The 9,876-nt window shown below is 38.7% G+C and overlaps 1 pseudogene; it reads left to right on the forward strand.

The window, feature by feature from the left end:
• Positions 1 to 1,473: 1,473 nt before the first annotated feature.
• Positions 1,474 to 9,444, forward strand: LOC149554112 (G-type lectin S-receptor-like serine/threonine-protein kinase At2g19130; annotated as a pseudogene).
• Positions 9,445 to 9,876: the final 432 nt, after the last annotated feature.

Raw genomic sequence — 9,876 nt, forward strand, 5'->3', positions numbered from 1 at the left:
TTATTTCTATATAATTAATTGATTTTTGAATATTTTTATATTTGGATACTTATAGTTTAACCTTATTTTCACAATGGCTTAGTTATTATTTTAAAATATTATTATTATCCTACCATATATTTCAAAATTTAAAATTCCCTAATCTCTTTGTCATGTGATCGAAAAATGTTTCCACCATATACCTTGTACTTACTCTCTTTTATACACTATAGTTTTTGTTTTACATTCTCAAGATCCCATTCTAGGTTCAATTTAATTTATGCTACATTTCAACTTCATTGTTACTTTTCTATATAATTAATTGAAAAAATTATGTATGAAAAATTATTATTATGCTAATACCTATTAATAATCTTAACATTCTAATTAATTTATTTTTAAAGTGCCCTACTTTTTCAAATATGTAATTATAATATTTAATATTTAAATATTAAATGAAAGAATGAACTAGATAATAAATGAATTAATAAATTAATGATTTTATAATAATTAAATTATAATATTTTAATAAATCATATTCTAATATTTTTTCTATATAATTAAGAATAGATGGTAAATGATATTCTTATTATAAACTTTGGGTCCTCCCTCCTTTGAATAATGATGTAACAAAGATGATGTATAATTATTATTTTTCAATAGTAAATCTGTAACATTGTAATTTATTGTTTGCTAAATTATCAATATCTTTTTCAATTTAGTAGATACTTTAAACTATTTATTTATTTTTTGAAAAATTGTCAATATCTTCTTAAATTTAATAAATATTTTAAATTTTTTTTTTTTGTGTGCTTTAGTAAATTTTGAAAGTGTCTTTTTTTAAAACATAATTTTTCTATGATATAGGAAATAATCTTAGATGGATGGATAATTATAACAAGAGATAATAAGAGAGTGAGTGGAGTGAGTAGAGTTACAAATAGATTAGAAAATATAGGTAGAGACATTGTCTAGATAACTGGATCAGAATGAAAGTAAATGATAGTTATGAAGGGGGAGACAAAGAGGAGGGTGGTAGGAAGAGAAGAGGATAGAGATAAAAGAAAGAATGATAAAGATATATGATGCGATAGATGGATTAGTTGAAAATCAAAGTGGAAGATAGTGATGAAGCGAGAGGAAAAGATGAGCAGAGTGGGTGGAAAACAAATAGGAAGAGTAGATGAGGGAGATAAAGAGAAAGAATGATAAAGATATATGATTTGATAGATGGATATTAGACTAATAAATAGATATAAAAATATAAGAGTATACATGTCTATCCACTTAACCCTTGCACCATTCAAGATACAAGTGCTAGTTATATACTAGTATAGTTACTTTGCATACTATTACAATTGACTTATACATTTACATTAAAAATTGACTTGACTAGACTTGTTTATTAACAACAATTTTAAGAACCTTGTCCCATATTGAAACACAAGAAACGAATTTCACTTAGCCTTGAGGAGGTTCGTTCCATAACTTATGATGGGGGAAATCAGGGGAAAGTTCTGCTTAAGCCTGCCTTTTATTTTTGCAGTGTTTTTTCGACTTGCAACTTTTGGCGCTGCGGTGGAGGGTGGAGATACTCTTTCCCTGGGCTCCTCGATTACCGGAAATCAGACATTAATTTCAAAGAATGGCACATTTGAATTGGGCTTCTTCAGCCCAAATGGTACCGATAACTGGTATGTCGGCATCTGGTATGCCTATGTAACAGAGAGGACGTATGTTTGGGTGGCTAACAGGGAGACTCCGGCGAAAAACATGTCTGGCGTTTTGAAGCTCTCAAAAGAAGGTGATCTGGGACTGTTTGACGCAGCGGGTGCATCTCTTTGGTCGGCTAACATATCGAACAAGGCATGCCGGGCTGTGATATTAGATTCTGGCAATTACATAATGCTCAGTGATGGCAACAAATCTGAAACTGTTTGGCAGAGCTTCGACTATCCTATTGACACCTTGTTGCCAGGGACAAGGTTCGGTGGGCAGCAAAAGTTAGTATCTTGGAAAAGCTCATACGAGCCTGCTCCTGGGCTTTTCTCTTATCAGCTGGATCCATCTGGAACCATACAGTTCATCTTAAAATGGAAAAATTCTGTGGAGTATTGGACAAGCGGAACATGGGACGGCAATATCTTCAGTCAAATTCCAGAAATGGCAAACAAAGACTTGTACAATTCCAGTGTTGAAGATACAAAATCTGGCTTTTATTTCACATTTAGATTGACAAATATCAATAACGCGCTCTCGCGATACGTCCTAACAAAGTCTGGAGGGATACAATTATATCTTCTGCTCGATAAGAGTGAATGGAGCATGTTCTGGTCTCGACCGAGAAATGAGTGTTTCGTATATGGTCTCTGTGGCGCTTATGGAACCTGCAATTCCAACAACCTTCAGTTCTGCGGCTGCCCGGAAGGCTTCACCCCAAAAGACACTCGCGCCTGGGAATCGGGAGACTCTTGGTCAAGTGGTTGTGTTCGCCAGAGCCCGTTGAACTGCAACCCTAAAAATGGCAGCACGGACGGATTCATGGAACTCGGCGTCACTTTGCCTGATGCTGACTCCGCATCGTCATACCCTGCAACCACAAAGAAAGATTGCCAGAAATCCTGCCTCCTCAACTGCTCCTGCACTGCGTTTACATTCACTCCGTCTTCGAGAATCTGCTAGATCTGGTCGGGAGATTTGTTGAACATGCGTAGCTCTCTTCCATTAATAAGCAATTCAGTCCGTATTCGAGTAGCTGCCTCAGCACTCTCGAAGACGGAGAAATCATCATCCTTCAAACTCATAACCAAAATTGTTGTTGCTGCTCTGGCCGTTGTTGCATTGGGGATTTTCTCAATTTTAATTTGGAGGCGGCATCGGAAGAGGCAGTGGCTACGATCAATGGAGAGGCATGAAGATTCCTCGAATTCTTTTCTGAGAATATTTAGCTACACAGAGTTGAAGATTGCAACTAGGAATTTCAGGTCCAAGCTGGGAAGCGGAGGATTCGGCACGGTGTACAAAGGATACTTAATAGACGGTACAATTGTGGCTGTTAAGAAGATGGAGGCTGTACAGAGACAAGAGGAGAAGCAATTCCGAGCAGAAATCAGTTCTCTAGGAAACATACAACTGTGAAAAATCAAACTATTGCAGTCACTGATTATTAATCTCCTATCACAAATGATTATTAAACTGCTGAAAATAAATTCCCAGCTAATATCGAAAAATAACACAACTGCAACTTCACTTAAAAAAATAAGGAAAGAAATGCGCAACAGAATCAACACAATATTTTCGGACAAATTGTCCCTGAAAAACCCCTAAGGGAAAACCAGTTCTACAGATGAGAAATTATATTAAACTTCAGCAAATCAAGAGATACAAAATTCCTTGCCTCACACTAGCAGAACTCCGACAACCTCCTAATTTCTCCCGCTGATATTTCTCACTGCTATCCCTGCGCTAACACTGCGCCCTTGCTAACACTGCAAGACTGTTTGCTAACACTGCAAACTGCTTCTCCAAAATGCTTCTTCACATCCAAATGACCCAATGACCCCTTTCTATACTACTCCTGTTGGTAAACCAACGACCGAGATTAAATCTAACCAACGGCTGAGATTAAGACAACTCGACAGCCAATAATAGAATTGGTTGCAAAGTGTCCAAAAGGAATCACTAAAATTAGTAAATAATAACCATTTACTAATTTTTGGCAAGTGGACAAACAGTTGTCCAAACCACTCATAAATACAACTGCTATTCATAGATAAGGACGAACAACTGTCCAAGCTACCCATAAATAGTGCTGCTATTTCCGGGTCAGAAATAATAGATGTCCAACTAACAATAATTAACACTCCCTCTTAGCGAGGAAGCTCATCTGCATGACACCCATCTTATCTCTGAAGAAGATAAATTTGGCCTTTCCCAAAGCCTTCGTCAGAATGTCTACTACCTGCTCATCTGTAGGTATGTATTGTAGTCGAACAACTCCCCTTTGTACACAATCTCTGATAAAGTGATATCTGATATCTATATGTTTAGACCTATCATGAAACACTGGATTCTCAGACAACTTGATGCAACTCTGATTGTCACAATGTATCACAGTAGTCTCAACCTTCTGACCAAACAAGGCTACTAACAACTTCCGAAGCCATATAGCTTCACATGTCGCCATGCTTGCTGCTCTGTATTCTGCTTCTGCTGAACTTAAAGCCACAGACTTCTGCTTCCTGCTGAACCAAGATACAACTCCTGATCCCAAGCTGAAACAACACCCTGAAGTTCTCCTTTTGTCTGTTGTACTTCCTGCCCAATCTGCATCAGTATAGCCTATCAACCTGATACCTTCACCTCGAACATATCTGATCCCATACTCAACTGTACCACACAAGTAACATAGCACATGCTTAGCCGCTATCCAATGCATTCTCTTTGGTTCAACCATGAACTGACTAAGAGAGTTTACTGCAAATGCTATATCTGGTCTAGTGTTGACCAAATACATAAGCGAACCAATCAACTATCTATATAAAGTGGGATCTACATCTTTCTCCTTAGATGTATCTACCTTCCTCCAATTCGTGATCATGGGTGTAGACATGGCTTTGCAATCCTCCATCCCGAATTTCTTCAAGATTTCAATGCAATATTTCCCTTGACCAAGGAAAATCTCCCCATCTGTCTGTCACACTTCCATGCCTAGAAAGTAGTGCATAAGTCCTAAATCCTTCATCTCGAACTCTTCTGCAAGGTTCCTCTTGCAATCCACTATGAGCCCTAGTGAACCTGTAAGAAATAGGTCGTCCACATAAAGAACAAGAATGAGAATCTCATCCCTAACCATCAAGTAGTAGAGGTTAGCATCTGCATCACTCTTCACAAAGCTCATTTTCTGCAAGTATGTATCAATGCGCTCATACCACGCTCTAGGAGCCTGCTTGAGTCCGTACAATGCTTTCTTCAATCTGCACATGTGGGTCTCTTTGTTGTGTGCTACAAAGCCTTCCGGTTGTTCTATGTATACCTCCTCCTTCAACTCACCATTGAGGAATGCTGTCTTGACATCCATTTGATAGATATGCCATCCCATCTGTGCTGCAAGTGAGATTACAGCTCGTATAGAAGTATACCTGGCAACTAGAGCAAATGTCTCCTCATAGTCTATTCGCTCCTTCTGAGAGAACCCTTTTGCCACAAACCTAGCCTTGTATTTCTCGATGCTACCATCTGCACCGTGCTTTATCTTATAGATCCAGCGTGATCCAACTACAACCCTATCTGTTGGTCTAGGTACTACCTCCCACACATCATTCTGCATTATTGAAGAATATTCCTCAACCATAGCATCTTGCCATACCTGATGTTCTGCAGCTTCCTGATAGCTAGAAGGCTCACTATCTACCAACTGACTAACTAATGCCACATAGTCATTGAACTTGGCTGGTTGTCTTCACTGTCTAGTACTCTTCCTAGGAGCTCCCACAAACTCCTGAGTATACCTTTGTGTATCTGGAACCACATGGTTCCTACTGCCAACTGTAGAGGATGAAATTTCAACCTCTAAGTCTTCTAGATGCATTTCCTGTTGCACCTATTGCTCCATACTCTGTGAATCTTCACTAGCAAAGTCTACACTCGTACTGGTAACTGTACTTGAGCTTTGATGCCCTTGACTTGGTCTTGGAGCTTCTGTTGGCTGCTCACTCTGATCATCTGTTGGCAAATCTCTGGATCTCTTGAATGCCTTGTCCTCCATGAACTTGACATCCCGTCTGACAATAACTCTTTTAGTCCCTGGAATGAAAATCTTGTATGCCTTTGAGGTCTCACTGTACCCAAAAAAGTACCCCCTCTCTGCAGTCTGATCTAACTTTGTACGTGTATCTCTAGGAATATGACAATATGCCAAACTCCCGAATATCCTGAAGTGACTAACATCTGGCTTCTTCCCTGTGAAAGCCTCCTCTGGTGTCATCTTCCCTAGCACCTTGTGTGGAACTCTATTCTGAATGTAGACTGTTGTATTACACGCCTCTGCCCATAAGTAACGGGGCATGTCCTGGTCATGTAGCATAGCTCTTGTTGCCTCTGATATAGAACGGTTCTTCCTCTCAGCAACTCCATTCTACTGTGGATTGTAACGAACAGTCCATTCTCTCTTGATTCCTTCTCTAGTGCAGAACTCCTGGAAGACATTTCCTTTGTACTCGCCTCCATTGTCTGACCGAAGAACCTTTATCTTCTTTCCTGTCGAGTTCTCCACAAGAGCCTTGAACTCTTGGAATCGACTAAAAACCTCATCTTTAGTCTTCAAGAAGTATATCCAGGTCTTTCTCGAGAAGTCATCAATAAAAGTAAGATAGTACTCATATCCTCTAAGAGATTTCGTTGACATTGGTCCACAAACATCTGAATGTACTAGATCAAGAACACCCTTAGATCTGGTGTCACTCCTTGGAAAAGATGCTTTCGCAAACTTCCCCAACACACATCCCTTACATACATTGTCATGCTTTGTGCTCACCTCTGGAACACCTGTCACAGTCTCACGAAGCAATCTAAGTGCTCCATGATGAATATGGCCCAACCTCCTATGCCATAGCTCTCCAGGATCTCTAGGATTATTGTTGCTCATAAGTGCCTTAGGAGTATCAAACTGCAATCTATAAAGGCGACCACTCCTAACTCCAATAGTTATGGGTGATTTCCAATCCTTGTGCTTAATCAACACATGTGTCCCTCTAAAGAGTACATTATACCCCCTATCCTGAAGAACAAATACAGAAACCAAATTCATACCTAAGCCTGGCACATATAACACATCATGAAGAGGAATTATCTTTCCATTCTCCCTCTGAAACTGAATAGTCCCTTTCCCAATAGGGTTGAGTTTGGACAAGTTTCCCATAGAAATCTGGATGTTGGTGTCCTCCTCCTTGTAACTGGAGAAGTACTCTCTAACTCCTGTCATATGAAATGACGCCCCACTATCTATATACCAAACACACTATGAGGTTGAGCTAACCATACAAGCTATGAGTGCAAACTCATCTTCCATTGTGCTGGAGAGTTCTTCTGCACTTGCTAAAGCTGCCACCTGCTTCTTACCCTTTTTCCTCTCTGGGCAATCACTAACATAGTGGCCAAACTCGTGATATCCAAAGAACTTGACCTTAGAAAGGTCTTTCTTCTTCTTTTCACTTTGTGAATTTGATCCTTTGCTAGATCCCTTCTTTGCTTTCCCTTTACCCGCTAGGGCAACGTTCTCTTGTTCCACCTCATTTTTTTGACTCTTGTTGGCCCCATTGACAAGACTTAGTCTAAACTCCTCCTGAGTGAAATCAGTCCATAGTCGATCCCAACTCGGTAAAGTATCTCGTCCACTGACAACTTGAACAAAGACACTCCATTGTTTAGTAAACCCATTTAGGGCTATTCTCACTAGCTCATCATCACTAGGGCTATCTCCAACAGCTGCTAACTCATCCTTGACAAGTTTGAGCCTGGTGAGATAACTTGTGACGTCTTCTCCCTGATTCATCCGGGTATTCTTTAGCTTCTCTCTGAGAATCAACTTCCTGTTAGTGGTAGCATTCTGGTACAGATTTAGAATGGTGTCCCACATCTTCTTTGTTGTATCTAGCTCCGAGATATGTGGAACAATATGATCCTTGACACCATCAAGGATAATCCTCCTCGCTTTGGCATCGTCCTTCCTATATGCTGCAAGCTGTGTTGCATCCGTTGGTACAGGTACACCACTGGTAGCATAATCCTTGATACCATTCTCTTCCAACAATAAAGAAATTCTGGCCTTCCAAACACCAAAATTTGAGGCACCATCCAATCTATCCTGATCTCTCAAACTAGCTGAAGCCATCTCAAGGGTTTAAAGCAATAATAAATCTAAAGAGATCAAAATTTCTTTCCTAAGGCAAAACTCTTCTACCCTTAACAATGCTCTGATACCATGTGAAAAATCAAACTATTGCAGTCACTGATTATTAATCTCCTATCACAAATGATTATTAAACTACTGAAAATAAATTCCCAGCTAATATCGAAGAATAACACAACTGCAACTTCACTTAAAAAAATACGGAAAGAAATGCGCAACAGAATCAACACAATATTTTCGGACAAATTGTCCCTGAAAAACCCCTAAGGGAAAACCAGTTCTACAGATAAGAAATTATATTAAACTTTAGAAAATCAAGAGATACAAAATTCCTTGCCTCACACTAGCAGAACTCCGACAACCTCCTAATTTCTCCCGCTGATATTTTTCACTGCTATCCCTGCGCTAACACTACGCCCTTGCTAACACTGCAAGACTGTTTGCTAACACTGCAAACTGCTTCTCCAAAATGCTTCTTCACATCCAAATGACCCAATGACCCCTTTCTATACTACTCCTGTTGGTAAACCAACGACCGAGATTAAATCTAACCAACGGCTGAGATTAAGACAACTCGACAGCCAATAATAGAATTGGTTGCAAAGTGTCCAAAAGTAATCACTAAAATTAGTAAATAATAACCATTTACTAATTTTTGGCAAGTGGATAAACAGCTGTCCAAACCACCCATAAATACAATCGCTATTCATAGATAAGGACGAACAGCTGTCCAAGCTACCCATAAATAGTGCTGCTATTTTCGGGTCAGAAATTACAGCTGTCCAACTAACAATAATTAACAACAACATGCCAATTTGATGAGGCTTCGAGGGTTTTGTGCAGAGGGATCGAAAAGGTTTCTTATTTATGATTTCATGTCTAACGGCTCTCTTAATTCCTTCCTCTTCTCAGATAAACAAAAGATACTGGATTGGAAGACCAGATTTTAGATTGCTTTGGGCACTGCAAGAGGGTTACTTTATCTCCATGAAAAATGCAGAGATTGCATCATTCACTATGATGTCAAGCCCAAGAATATTCTTCTGGATAATAATTTTTCGCCCAAGTTAGCAGATTTCGGATTGGCAAAGCTTGTGGGTAGAGATTTCAGCCACGTCCTCACCACAACGAGGGGTACGAGAGGATACTTGGCTCCAGAGTGGATCTCTGGTCTTCCCATCAATGCCAAGGTTGAGGTATACAGCTTTGGTATGACACTCTTGGAAATCATTTCTGGCCGAAGAAATCTGGATTTAAATGTTCAAGACTCGAGTCGGTATTACTTTCCCTCATGGGCTGCTTCTCAAATTTACAATGGCAACACAATTGATATTGTGGAGGAGGGTATTGCAGAGGAGAAAGACATTGAAGAGATGAGAAGAACAAGTATTGTAGCATTGTTATGCATTGAAAAGGATGAAGGAATGAGGCCAGGTATGGGGCAAGTCGTGCTGATGTTGGAAGGGAAGATGCAGCCACAAATTCCACGGATCCAATGTTCATGTTCCGTGCCTATGGATGAGCAAGTAGACCAAAGCAACACTAATAGCGGCTAATGTTATCAAAGTATAAAATAACTTAGTAGGCAGGATTATTTTGGCAGTGAGTTGTATTATTATTTTAATAGAGTTAATTTAGTTTACCTTTTCAGTAAAAATCATTGTATAATTATAGAATGATTTATATATAAGAAATTGTTTTAGATGATTTAGAAATTTTATTTTATGAATGATAAATTTAGTATTGTAAGGAAAAGAGAATTTTTTAAATTTTATTTTTACTTTTATTTTTAATCGATGATTTATATGTGTTGGAAGATCTAGCTTATATATTGGTCTAACTTAATTATATCGTGTGTCTATCCTTGGTTTAAATTTAATAAACTAGCAGTTGTGTGTTTGTTTGAGAGTAATGACGAGCCACAAGATTTTTTTCATTATAACAATAGTTCACAAATAATATTTCATATTCTCAAACAAAGAAAATAG

The sequence above is a fragment of the Cupressus sempervirens genome, chromosome 6, assembly GCF_028749045.1.
Source record: "Cupressus sempervirens isolate cs-2001-9-10 chromosome 6, ASM2874904v1, whole genome shotgun sequence".
Classification (NCBI taxonomy): Eukaryota; Viridiplantae; Streptophyta; class Pinopsida; order Cupressales; family Cupressaceae; genus Cupressus; species Cupressus sempervirens.